Here is a 12,275-nt window from a genome sequence, read left to right as displayed (position 1 = left end):
AGCTTTTCTGTCTGTTGCAATGAAGGAGGGGGGGGGGGGCAGTGTTTGCCAGGACCCCGGGCGCCACACATGGCTGTGGGCACCAATCACACATTTTGGTGTGTAAAGGAAAAACAAATTTTCAATCTCCCCTTGCTCGGACGCCTGAAGGTGATGAAGACCTCTTTCACCCTTTTGTTGCTTCTTTTGTCCAAACAAAAGTTAAGCGTCGACAGCTGGCCTTAAATCTCCGAGATGTATGTCTCCTCTTGTGTGTGTGTCCTTTGATTAATGATGAGGAGGTACTAAATGTGGAGTTAATCTCTTGAAAAAGAGATTTTAGTAAGACATTGAGGACATCTAGCAAGGAGGTGTACAGTGAGGACACTCACAATGTGTGTTTGTGTTTTGGTCAGAAGGGAATCCAACGCATCCATCACAGAGGAGCCACCTGTCTGCAACAAAACCACAAACGAGGGACTTTCTGAAAACGTGGTCCAGCCATTAGCATATTAATTGCTCCTGTGCTAAAGCCTTAGACAAAGAACAATAGTTGAATAAAAGCAGTTGTGTGTAGAGACCAATCTTTTATGGAGCCATGGGTGACGACTGGTTCGGTTACATTGGTTCTGTCTATATCGACTCCAAAATCATTACTTTTCAGGAAATTAAAAAAACAAACAAAAAAACACCAAAAAAAAAAAAAAAACCACACAATAAAGACAGTGGTATGGTTTAGTCCACTGGTCAGTACAAGTTCAGGAGAGTTTTGTGATAAAACTGCATGCGGACCTACACGACAGGGTCCTGTTGTTATTGTTGTAACCGGGACAACAGGGCCGCAGCGTTTCGCCTCGACAGATGCTTTTGGTGGGAGGGCCAGAGTGGGGAACCGCTACTGTGGGAACATCACAAAACATTTCCTGTGGTGGAAGCCACAATTATGGGCCACAACGGCAATCTACTCCTGCCCTCAAGATGGTATTTATCCAGTCCACCGCACAATACGCTGACAATAAGTTGGCTTAAAAATTACAAGTGTGGATTTTTTTTAAATTATTACTTACTTACTTACTAGAGCAGGGTTTTGCCAGGGTGGCGTAGCTCACACCTCACTGACAGTCAATGAACCAAATAGTCAATGACTCAGACTGTGTGAGTCATGTACAGCGTATTCATAGTTTTTTTTTCTCAAAATGAGTCAATAATGGTGCCTCTTCCTTCACTTTTAACACTTTAACACATTATTTAACAAACAATTTTTCATTGATTTCCCTTGTTTGGGGGATAAATAAAATCCAATAATGTTGCAATGAGCTGTAATAGAATGTGATATGATATAGTATGAGCCAATGCAAGTACAATAATATCCAATATGCTGCATTAGGGTATAATGTAGTACAGGATGCTGCAAAACAGGTAAACTTTGGTCTGGTCAAGATGCAGTCCGGTGCTGATGTGATGCGGTATAATGTTATATGATGCATTAAAAAACCATAACATAGGACTGCATGCCATATTAGACACTGCACTAAAGATACAGCGTAGTGTAGTATGCCACACTACACTGTGACGGAGTGTAATGCAATAGATTGCAACCTGTTGCATTTCATCATGGCTTTTTTTGTCTTACATGATTTTGCATGTTGTTTTTGTGTTTTTTGCAACATTTGTGCATTACAAAGTAGTCGCAGTGTAAAATAAATGAATTAATAAACCAAAGCAAAGCAAATTTATTTGTATAGCGCTTTTCATAGACGAGGTAACTCAATATGCTTTACATGATAAAAGGCATTTTGAAAACAAAGAGATAAAACATTTAAAACGGCATAAAAACAATACAAAATATATATAAAAAGACTATTTAAACCGCATACAGTGCAAGTAATATGATCAAAAAGTGGATATATTCTAAAAAAGCATGATAATAAATAACATTTTTCAACGAGTATTTGAAAAAGCTGTCCATCCATTACATTGTAAACCAACGTGAACGTCCACATTGTCCACTATAAAACTGCCAGGATGGTGAACAGCATATGCTTTGAACGATGCTATTCGGAGTCCACCAGACGCCCGCTGGTGTCGCTTCTTTCCACAGCAACAGCCCAGCGAGCTGAATGTATTTGGGACTGTATGTTGAGAGCTCGCATTTGACTTTAAGCTTCCATCATGTTTTCAGTCGCACAGCAGTTTGAGTACAAAAGGGAGAAAAGCCACGACTGCGTGGCCTTGTGATGCCTGCCTGGCTGCAAGTGTCAAATGAGATAACATTTTTAAGATTGCCAACATGCAGTTGACCGAACCACATTCTTCCATAGAGCAACGTCACTGGACTGTGCATGATACATCTTGACTTCCTGCTGATGTTCTGCTGCACAGTGACGCCGCTCTGGATCAGCTTTAAAGGTCAGCTTGTGGTCGGACATCCACACATTTCAAAGGTCTGTAACCGCAATTGTAGGCTGCCAGTTGCTCAAGTCTGTAAGGACCAAAGAAGTTCCAGGTTTTAGACCGAAATTTTTGTTGTTGTCGGTGTGTTTTGTTTGTTTCAGAGCGCTGCCTTACGAAATATTAACCGGAGCCCCACTGTGACAGGCTTTGTCCATTGACAGGTTTCCTTTTAGCATTCATTGTGTATTTCCATAAAAAATGCAACAAAATAAAGTATGTACTTTAAATGTTCCCCTGTAGGCCCCGTAAAATGTTGTTTTTTGTGGTTGTGTGAACAGATGACAGACCTATGTGATGGTTGAGGGGGTGTTGGAGTGACATGTGCCGGCAGGCGCCACTGCCTGATAAGAGCTGCAAGGTAGGATCTGTCCCTTTGAGATCAGCCGAGGTGAAATAAAAAGTTGTGGAGGAAGGAGGACAAGGGGGTTTGGGAGGGAGGCTACGCGATAAGTGAGGTGTGACTCAAAAAGCCGCGCGCTAAAGTGATAGCAAATTTGCCTCTGGCTTAGCGAGAGAGCTGATAGGGTGGAGAGAGAACATAAGATGATGATCCCGGAATAGCTACACACGCTGGACACTTCATTAGGTACACCTCCACCACCTCATGGAATGACTTTTTCCTGTTTAAAAACAACCAAATGAATTATCATTTATGGATTGTAATGATATTATAAAGTCGCAATACATTACATTCAGGTTAGGATGCAAAATTTTACACTGCTTTTTAGTAGAGTATGATGAGATAGAGGTAGATAACATGCGATAACCATGCAAGATAATGTGGTTAAGATATAGGAAGATGTGATGAGGTACAGTACAATGAGAACCAATAAGATATGATGCAATATGATCTAATGTGATACTATACCACACAGGGCAGTGTTGACAAGTCACAGAACAGTATGATGTGATAATATACATCATGGTGTGGTACAGTATGGTACACATAATACATAGGTGTAATACAATGTGGTACAGTAGAATAGGACTTGATATTATGAGGTACTACAGCATACAATACACAAATAGAGAGCACAATTAAAACAAGGGACGATGCCTCCAGCAGCAACTGACCTAAGGGACTGGGGAGACGTGTAGGTATGGATCAGCTCAGAGAGTCAAAGTGGGGCAAGACCATTCCAAGATTTGAATACAAGTCGCAGAATCTTAAAATGGCAGTGAGGTGCCCCCTCGAAAATATTCTTGTTTAGAGTCAAGCAGCAACATTGAAAACCAAATGGAGATATTAAAATACAATGCATTGCAATGCCAAACTATATGCTACTACTACTATATGCCATACTTCAGTTATGTTTTTATGTATCTGGACAAGAATTATACAGAATCTACACATTATACATAATGTGTTTTCCTTTCATATACAGTAAAATAAGAATCATCCCAGGACTACACAACAGGACTAGGTTAATGACCTGAAAAGAGCTGGGACCGTTTCCAAGGTAACTGTTGGTAATACACTAAGACTTCATGGTTTGAAATCATGCATAGCACGGAAGGTTCCCCTGCTTAAACCTGCACATGTCAAGGGCTGTCTTAAGTTTGTCAATGACCATTTGGATGATACAGAGGAGTCATGGGAGAAAGGTTTGTGGTCAGATGAGACCAAAATGGAACTTTTTGGTCATAATTCCACTAACCGTGTTTGGAGGAAGACGAATGATGAGTTCCATCCCAAGAACACCATCCCTACTCTGAAGCATGGGGGTGGTACCATCATGCTTTGGGGGTGTTTTTCTGCACATGAGACAGGATGACTGCACTGTATTCAGGAGAGGATGACTGCGGCCATGTATTGTGAGATTTTGGGGAACAACCTCTGTCCCTCAGGCAGAGCATTGAAGATGGGTCGTGGCTGTGTCTTTCAACATGACAATGACCCGAAGCACATAGCCAGAAAAACCAAGGAGTGGCTCTTTATGAAGCATATCAAGGTTCTGGCCAGACCTAAACCCAATAGAAAATCTATAGAGGGAGCTGAAACTCCGTGTTTCTCAGCGACAACCCAGAAACCTGTTTGATCTAGAGAAGATATGTGTGGAGGAGTGGGCCAAAATCCCTCCTGCAGTATGTGCAAACCTGGCGAACAACTACAGGAAACATTTAACCTCTGTAATTGCAAACAAATGCTACAGTACCAAATATCAATATTGGTTTTCTCAGGTGTTCAAAATCTTATTTGCAACTGTATCACACAACTAAATTGTTAAAAAAAAATCATACATTGTGATTTCTGGATTTTTCTTTTTAGATTATTTCTCTCACAGTGGACTTTCACCTATGATGACAATTTCAGACCCCTCCCCTTCTAAGTGGGAGAACTTGCAATATAGCAGGGTGTTCAAATACTTATTTTCGTCACTGTATATTTCTTGTATTCAGTTCTTTAGTGGACTTAATGAAGTTGGCGGAAGTTGCGGAAATCACATGTGCTTTGGTATTTCCGCACTCTAGACTCTTGATTATCACGAGACCACAAACATGCTTAAGACATAAAAGGAATGTTTACTTCACACAGTCTTCTAGTCTCTGCAGCTTACCTGCATTTTCAGCATTGAGCATGTGACCCTGATGGTCTCCCCTCTGGTGATAGTTTCTGTACAAGTAGCCAGGCTATCATTTTTCAGACTGAAATGATAAATTGCTTCATACTTATGTTGACACACCAGCAGACCAAAACCAATACACTGAGTGTGCTACAGTGCGGGCAGAATCTTGCGTGCACTACAAGCTGTGTGACCAGCTGTGTGTTGTGTATACACAGAAGTTGGAGCTAATGGACGCACTCATGCAACGTTCCGTGCTAATCTAGCAACATTCCAATACAAGAGATAGATTAGAAACCTTTTTTTTTTTTTTTTTTTTTAATGTGAGGGACCTTATACGACAAGTGAAAAGAAATCACCACGTGTATTCTTATTGATCTAGGAGTGTTACAAGATGACTAACACTGCACAATCAACAAAACCATTTGCCCCATGAATTGCAAGACAAACACCAGATGTATGTCGTAGTACCAAGAGTGCTCTGTGGGAGGCCGCACAGTGCCAGATAAGAAGAAAATAGAAAAAGAGGAAGAAAGATTTGTGGTTGGAGTGCTATGTTATCTGGTAACTACATTGCAGTTTCTAATTTAAATTAATTGTAGCAAACATTATGCAAACACTCAACACAACAAGTTGCTCCTCTATTTGTGTTTGTCAACAGTGCGAGCTTCAACAGGCTTCCTGATTGGCTACTGTTTTGTTTAACCTCACAATCACAGCATCAATGTTTCCTCTCAACTCAGTAGTGACACATACACAAGGGTTTGGTATAGTAAATATTAAAGAGGTGTAAGATTTTGGATTGTCAGCCCTGACCATTTTCTCTGGACGACAAATCATTTTTAGCACACACCAAGAACACAGGAAAATTGCTCAGGAAAATCTTTCAGATATACCCAACGATTGGGCCTTTGCGGAATTTGGGAGAGGGGAGAAAATTCACAAATTAGGTCGGATTAAATTGTTTTGTGCGTACCCCGCTGAAGACAACAAAAAAAGAAAAAGATGCAGCACTGGATAATCACTTAAGGAAGTCATTTAGTTATCTGGTGAAAAAAGTCTATAACCATTTTTATTGTATTTATTGAATATTGGATTTCTTTTACTCAAATTTTTACTCAAACTTTTACTCAAATCATTCCCTGTACAGTGAATAAAACTTACGTTTGGGCTCATAGTTTTACCCTCACTGTTTTGTTCACTTTCAGCACTTTTATTGACCACCTTAGGGGTCATGATCTGTGTGAGTAGGGAGAAATACAACATCTGTGGAGGATTAAAACAACTAATCATCTTCTTGTCTTTGAATCCGCGTGATAATTTTCTTCCACTGTGTTTCTGTAATGAGTCATCCGTTCATTGGTCCTAATCATTTTCTGAGTATAATCTCATGCAACTTTCATTGCGCTCATCAAAACTTTCTGTCTGTGTTTGTCTACTCCCCACAGCACATGGGGTGTTTGGTGAATATTTAATGAGCGTGCTAAAAACATTCCTGATGGAAGCCATTGCCGACGTTAACCACGCGGTACGTTTAAATCATTTTTTGCATCTCTGACAAACAACCACAAGCCAGTCTTATCTTGTAATTACATCACAAACGATAGACGATGTCACCTGATTCTTGTGAGTCCCAATGGATGGATGAAATACCTTTTTTCATTCATTAAAGGAACAGTAGCAAACATTGTAAATGTTATTGTTCATAATTGAATGTCATCAAAGTATCATAATTTCTGGCCTACGAGCCACGACTTTTTTTCACACGCTTTCAAACCTGCGGTTTACGCGGTGATGCGCTTAACTTGTGCATTTTTCCTAACGGCCGCAAGGGGGCACTCGAGCGGAAAATGTAACAATGAGACCGGTGGAATATATGTGCCGAGGAAGTGACTTTTACCGGCCCTGTGCTGGCGTTAGCGCTGTGCTAGCATGTTGCTGCTGTGTTACTGGTGTGTCTCAGTGATATTTACCGATACGTTTTTTTTTAACCGGCCCTGTTAGGGCCGTTACCGCTAGCTTTAGTGCGGCGCTAGCCTTACAACGGCATTAGCACTAGCGTAAAACTAGCATTAAACCCTTTCTGTGTACCGTCTTATTTGTAAATAATTTCAATGTGGGCACTTGCAGCTTTTGCACAGCTGTGGCGTGTGTATGTACCAAATGGTATTTTTTTTTCAAATGTACTCGGTGAGGCTTGTAACCAGGTGCGCTCTGTTGGTCGGGAATTACGGTAAGTACTTTAGTACGATACATATTCTATTTTAGTGCCCTTTCCACCTCTGCCACCCCCGAAATGAATTATTGATATCACACTTATACTACATTAACATACTATATATCAACACAACATTTTGCTGAGCAGAGATCTGAACTATATGGATGACATCATGCACTTCTACCAAGTCTAAAGTTCAGTTAAATGCAGTACCATTATAGTCTGAGTCAAATTTTAAACAGAACACCATATTAATTATTACTGCTGCAGACATGCAACCGTATGTGGAAATGTATAATTTCAAAAGACACTACTCTGTGTTTCTCTAATGTTACCGCCTCCACTCTCCTGCTGTGACCTGCTAGCTGAATGATCGACTCAAACTATCTAGCCAGCTGCTTAGTATGTTTTCACAAGCGTATTCATGACACCTCGCATGCTTAGCAGCTGACTCTCCATTGTTGTTTTTCTTATCTCCTCCTGTTGCTGTTTATTCTGGTGTGTTTAAAGCTGGGAATGTCCCATGGAAGACATTAGTGGAGCAGAAAAATGATTATTTTGCTGTCTCCTTGCACTCACTTTAACAGAACGTTTTCTCCCATACATATTCATAGGTAATATCTGTATACAAATACATATGAGGAGATGTTCATCTACCGAATCCGGACTGCAAATGAATGGCCTTTACACCAATCTGCCACTGGCTAATTTAACTACATTCCTCCGTATAAAGCAAGTGCCCATAAAGATGCAATTGTAGTTCACTGGTGGAAGCAGGACTCATTCAAGTGATAATAGTGCTGTTTTTACAGTAAATTTTCATCGTTGCACTACCATTCGCATCAGCATAAAACAGTCATACCAACATATTGCATTCAACACTATTGCTTTTACTTATGCACTATTTAGTTATTTTATATTTATGCAGTGGTGCTTTAAAATATGGGTTTAATTCTTTCTGTATCTCAAATCATATGCGTTAGCATATAAAAAAGTAAGTTTCTTTCGGCTTGTCCCGTTTGGGGTCGCCACAACATGTTATCTCAGATGAACGCACATATTTGTTTGGCACAATTTTTACACCGGATGCCCTTCCTGACGGATCCTTTCTCAGGGAGTGGAGGCCCCGGTGGGATACGAACCCACAACCCCTGGTTTATCAAACCACTGAGCTACGGGGCCTTGTATGCGTTACCGTATGTGTGGTTAAAAAAAAAATGTGAATCCACATCGAACACTCAGTCATCTCTCTTCTTTCTCTGATAATCGGGTACTATCGGGAAATACTGTTTTGCACCAGACGCAGTCACTGATGCACTTCAGTCGCTTTATTGCCATAAGCAGTTACAGAATGGGCATGCGTATACTGCAAGAGCTGCAACTCATGCCCAGGTACACTGCTCGCCGACTTCACTGAATCACCAAGCCGCCAAATCTGTTGCCAATTAATGTAGCATGCAACGGACACGTCGCACAGCAAGAATACCACCAATCGCCACATTGACAAGTTACCCGAACGTTAAACGGCTAATCAAAGGCTAACATTCCTGACACTGTAAACTTTGAATAACATTGTATCAATATATGTAGTGGATGCCTACATGTGGCGCATGCAACAGAGACGTCGCACGACAAAAATATCGCACACCCCCACATCGACAACTTAGCTGAATGTTTAATCAAGTTATCAAAAGTTAGCGTATCCTACGTTGAAATCGATTGCTAATCTGAGTCAACACTAAAGCTCTGCTTTCCTTTCAGTCGGCCAAGACATGGGCGGAAAAATGAGGTGAGGATTCTTTTAATTTGGAAATTGACATTTTCAATCACGGCTCACTCAAAGATTCATTTTTCCGAGATGGGCAAATAACTAAACAGTTCACATTTGATGGATGGATGGATGGATGATGATATTTGTATGCAAAATGTATTTGCAAATTTCCATTGCATAAGCACCCCCGCCCCTAATTCCATGGGTGCATGAAGTGGTACGACCTGATGAGCAACGGAATGCATCTCCCGCCATGATGTGTGCAATATTACCACGTTGACCATAATTTCTCTGCCCACCGACCCATCTGCCTTTTCACCTTTCATTTCCTGCTACAGCCTGCTTGTTTACCTTCGATTATCTTCCTCGCCTTTTAGTATTAACTCTGTGACCAAAGCACATCTATGTCACAGCATGGAGGTTATTGTTTTCAATCTCAGCATTAAAGAACAGCCTTTTATGGTAATCCTACAGATTGCTAGGCAGAATTCCGTTTTGTTTGACTTTTGGGGCAGATTTCTCAAGACATATGTGTTTTGAAGTCCAAATTTGAGGTTTGAACTTTCGAGGATTCAGGGTCCCAACCCCAGGACATTTTCCCTGTGACTTTAACAGTCTGTTATTTCCTTGTTTCTCTGTGTTTATGTATGTCCGTTGTAGACTTTTGCTTGAGTGCAGTTGTGTGAGAAAGCTGATCTAGTCGTCCTGGATTCCTGCTAAACATAGCTGTTGCTCCTCGATGGTGACCAAGCACATTTTTTTTTTCTCAGTCTGCTGGCCTCTTGTCTCATCTTGCGCATCAAGTCACAAACCAAGACGGTATCGATCCAGCGTGGGTCTGCGGGGGAAGGGAAGCTGGTAGCCGCGACCTTAGCCCTCCTTTGATGCTGCTGAAAAGTCAAATCAACACCACTGTTTGGACTACTACAACAACAGCGACACAGCAGTCTGAAAACAAGTACCAATAATTCATCCATCAATCCATTTTCTTTTGCTGCTTATCCTGACAAGGTTCGCGGGGAGTGCTGCAGCCTATCCTAGCTGTCAACAGGCAGGAGGCAGGGTACACCCCGCACTGGTTGCTGGCCAATTGCAGGGCATATTGAGACAAACAGCCACACTCACAATCACACCTACTGGCAATTTAGAGTGTCCAATTAAGGTTGCATGTTTTTCGGATGTGGGAGGAAACCAAAGGTCCCAGAGAAAACCCACGCAGGCACGGGGAGAACATGGAAACTCCACACAGGCGGGGCCAGGATCGTACCCTGGTCCTCAGAACTGCGAGGACAACACTTTACCAGCTGACCCACCGTGCCGACAGTACTGATAATTATTCAAGTGATATTTATCCATCTAACAGTTAGTTAGTTAGTAGTTAGTTAGTTAGTTAGTTAGTTAGTTAGTTAGTTAGTTAGTTAGTTAGTTAGTTAGTTAGTCAAACTACCCTTTTATTCTATTTAGAAAAGAGCCTTTGGATATTAATCATGCCAACACAAACTACCCTAACATACTCATGACACAAAACTCAATTTGGCAGAGGCAATAAGTCTATTTTTGCGTTTTTGTTTCCTTTTTATCACGGATGTGAAACTTATGAATGACATACCAACATGCTTTTGATATAGCTTTGTGTATTTTCTTTGTTAGCCAATCTGCATTTGTTTGTTATGGTCTTTCAAATGGTTGCAGGAATTCATTTGTTTTAGATGAACATTTTTCAGTCTGGATGATGAACAGATGCCTAATGCACATGCTGTTTTAATTCAAAGAAGTTAGTTTCCTATGCCAATAGTTGGGGGGCTGACAGTTAATTAATTGGTTATGTGGTTGGCTATATCTTGCCTTTTGGTTAGAAGCTAGAATTTGACCATTCCAGTTTGTTAGTTAGTTAGTTAGTTAGTTAGTTAGTTAGTTAGTCACTTAGTTAGTTACAATTTGACTATTCTAGCAAATTAGCTACCTGTCCTTTAGTCTGTAGCAATATAGCTTTCGAGAATTCGAGCAGAGAGGGGGGGAGAGAGAGAGGGGCAGACAGACAGAACTTCCTCAGAAATGAAGGAATAGTGTTTCCAGTGACACTTCACCCTTTAACAATGACCCCCTCATTGGAGTGGACAGTATGCATTATTAATGTGGGCCACATTCCATATACAGTTTGAAAGCTGCTATTGTAGACCTCATGAAAGATGCTGTGTCTACTTCTTATCCACCTACTGTGATCCCCTCCACTGAATTCTTACACACATTCCAACATGTGAGTGCATGTGCATGGTTGAATGGCAGCCTGCCGCCTCCTGCTGGACGTAAACCTCCTCGTGCCTCGAAGATACTGCTCAAGACTGAAACCATTTTGGAGGAGAGTTCCAGCATCCCAACCAGCTTCTACCAGCAAGGTCACGTGGGTCAGTTACAGCATTCCAACTCCATACTTTTCACCATTGGACATGTTTTTAGAATGTGAGAGGAAGCCATACCTGGAGTGGCTGGAGAAAAGTTTTAAATCATTGCCATGTTAAAATAGCTTGCATTCCTTGTATCGCTCACATTCTGACAGCGGTTGCAGATTTAAAATTGCGAGACCACATCATGAGATGCTAAAAGGGAATAATTAGCTCTGTATTAGCTAGTTAAGTGGAAGCTACTGGAGCATTTGTTGTCTACAGTATATTCAGTTATTTAATTGGTCACGGAAACATGGAGAAATATGGTAAAAATATACATTTCTTTTAACACTCACAGTCTGAGCACAATTGCAAATTTATAACTGTAAAGCCATATTTGTTTGTTTGGTGCTAGCTAGCTAGCTGTTTAAACTTTTAGTTACAGGGAAGAGTTTAACAATGTGAGCAACCAGTTAGTTAGTTAGTTAGTTAGTTAGTTAGTTAGAATGTGACATTCAAGAAAGTGGTTTGTTGAATTTGTTTGCTAGCTAACCTACAATTAGTCGCTACTTTTTGATCATGACAGACAGAAAGACAGACAGCAGGCTGTCAGCTATGGCATAATTTCTTGCACTCCTTAGAATGCTCATATACGCACCACGACAAGTAAAGATTTATAACTGTAAAGCCACATAACGAGATGCTAATGGGGGTGAAAAAAAATGTATTTGCACTGAATGTCTGTGTGTGCCTCTATAGGAATGATAAATGGCCATCTGAATAATTCATAGATCAAAAACACACACACGCTGCCTCTGAGGCTGAGTACAAACACAATCTAAAATGGAGTAATTAATTCAGGGTCGGGAAGGCAATAAACGGCACATAATAACATTCACCGACGC

At 40.9% G+C, this 12,275-nt stretch overlaps 1 long non-coding RNA gene across 2 annotated transcripts; it reads left to right on the top strand.

Annotated features, from left to right (window-relative positions):
* Positions 1-2,310: 2,310 nt before the first annotated feature.
* On the top strand, positions 2,311-10,518 carry LOC133505164 (uncharacterized). Of its 2 annotated transcripts, XR_009796162.1 has the most exons (7): positions 2,311-2,423; positions 2,535-2,594; positions 2,712-2,791; positions 3,819-3,893; positions 6,446-6,525; positions 8,977-9,004; positions 9,757-10,518. It is a non-coding gene; the product is annotated as an uncharacterized LOC133505164 (long non-coding RNA). The 2 variants fall into 2 exon arrangements; XR_009796163.1 differs by lacking the exon at positions 8,977-9,004.
* Positions 10,519-12,275: the final 1,757 nt, after the last annotated feature.

Source organism: Syngnathoides biaculeatus, chromosome 8, assembly GCF_019802595.1.
Source record: "Syngnathoides biaculeatus isolate LvHL_M chromosome 8, ASM1980259v1, whole genome shotgun sequence".
Classification (NCBI taxonomy): domain Eukaryota; kingdom Metazoa; phylum Chordata; class Actinopteri; order Syngnathiformes; family Syngnathidae; genus Syngnathoides; species Syngnathoides biaculeatus.
This window is presented reverse-complemented; position numbering and strand designations above follow the sequence as displayed.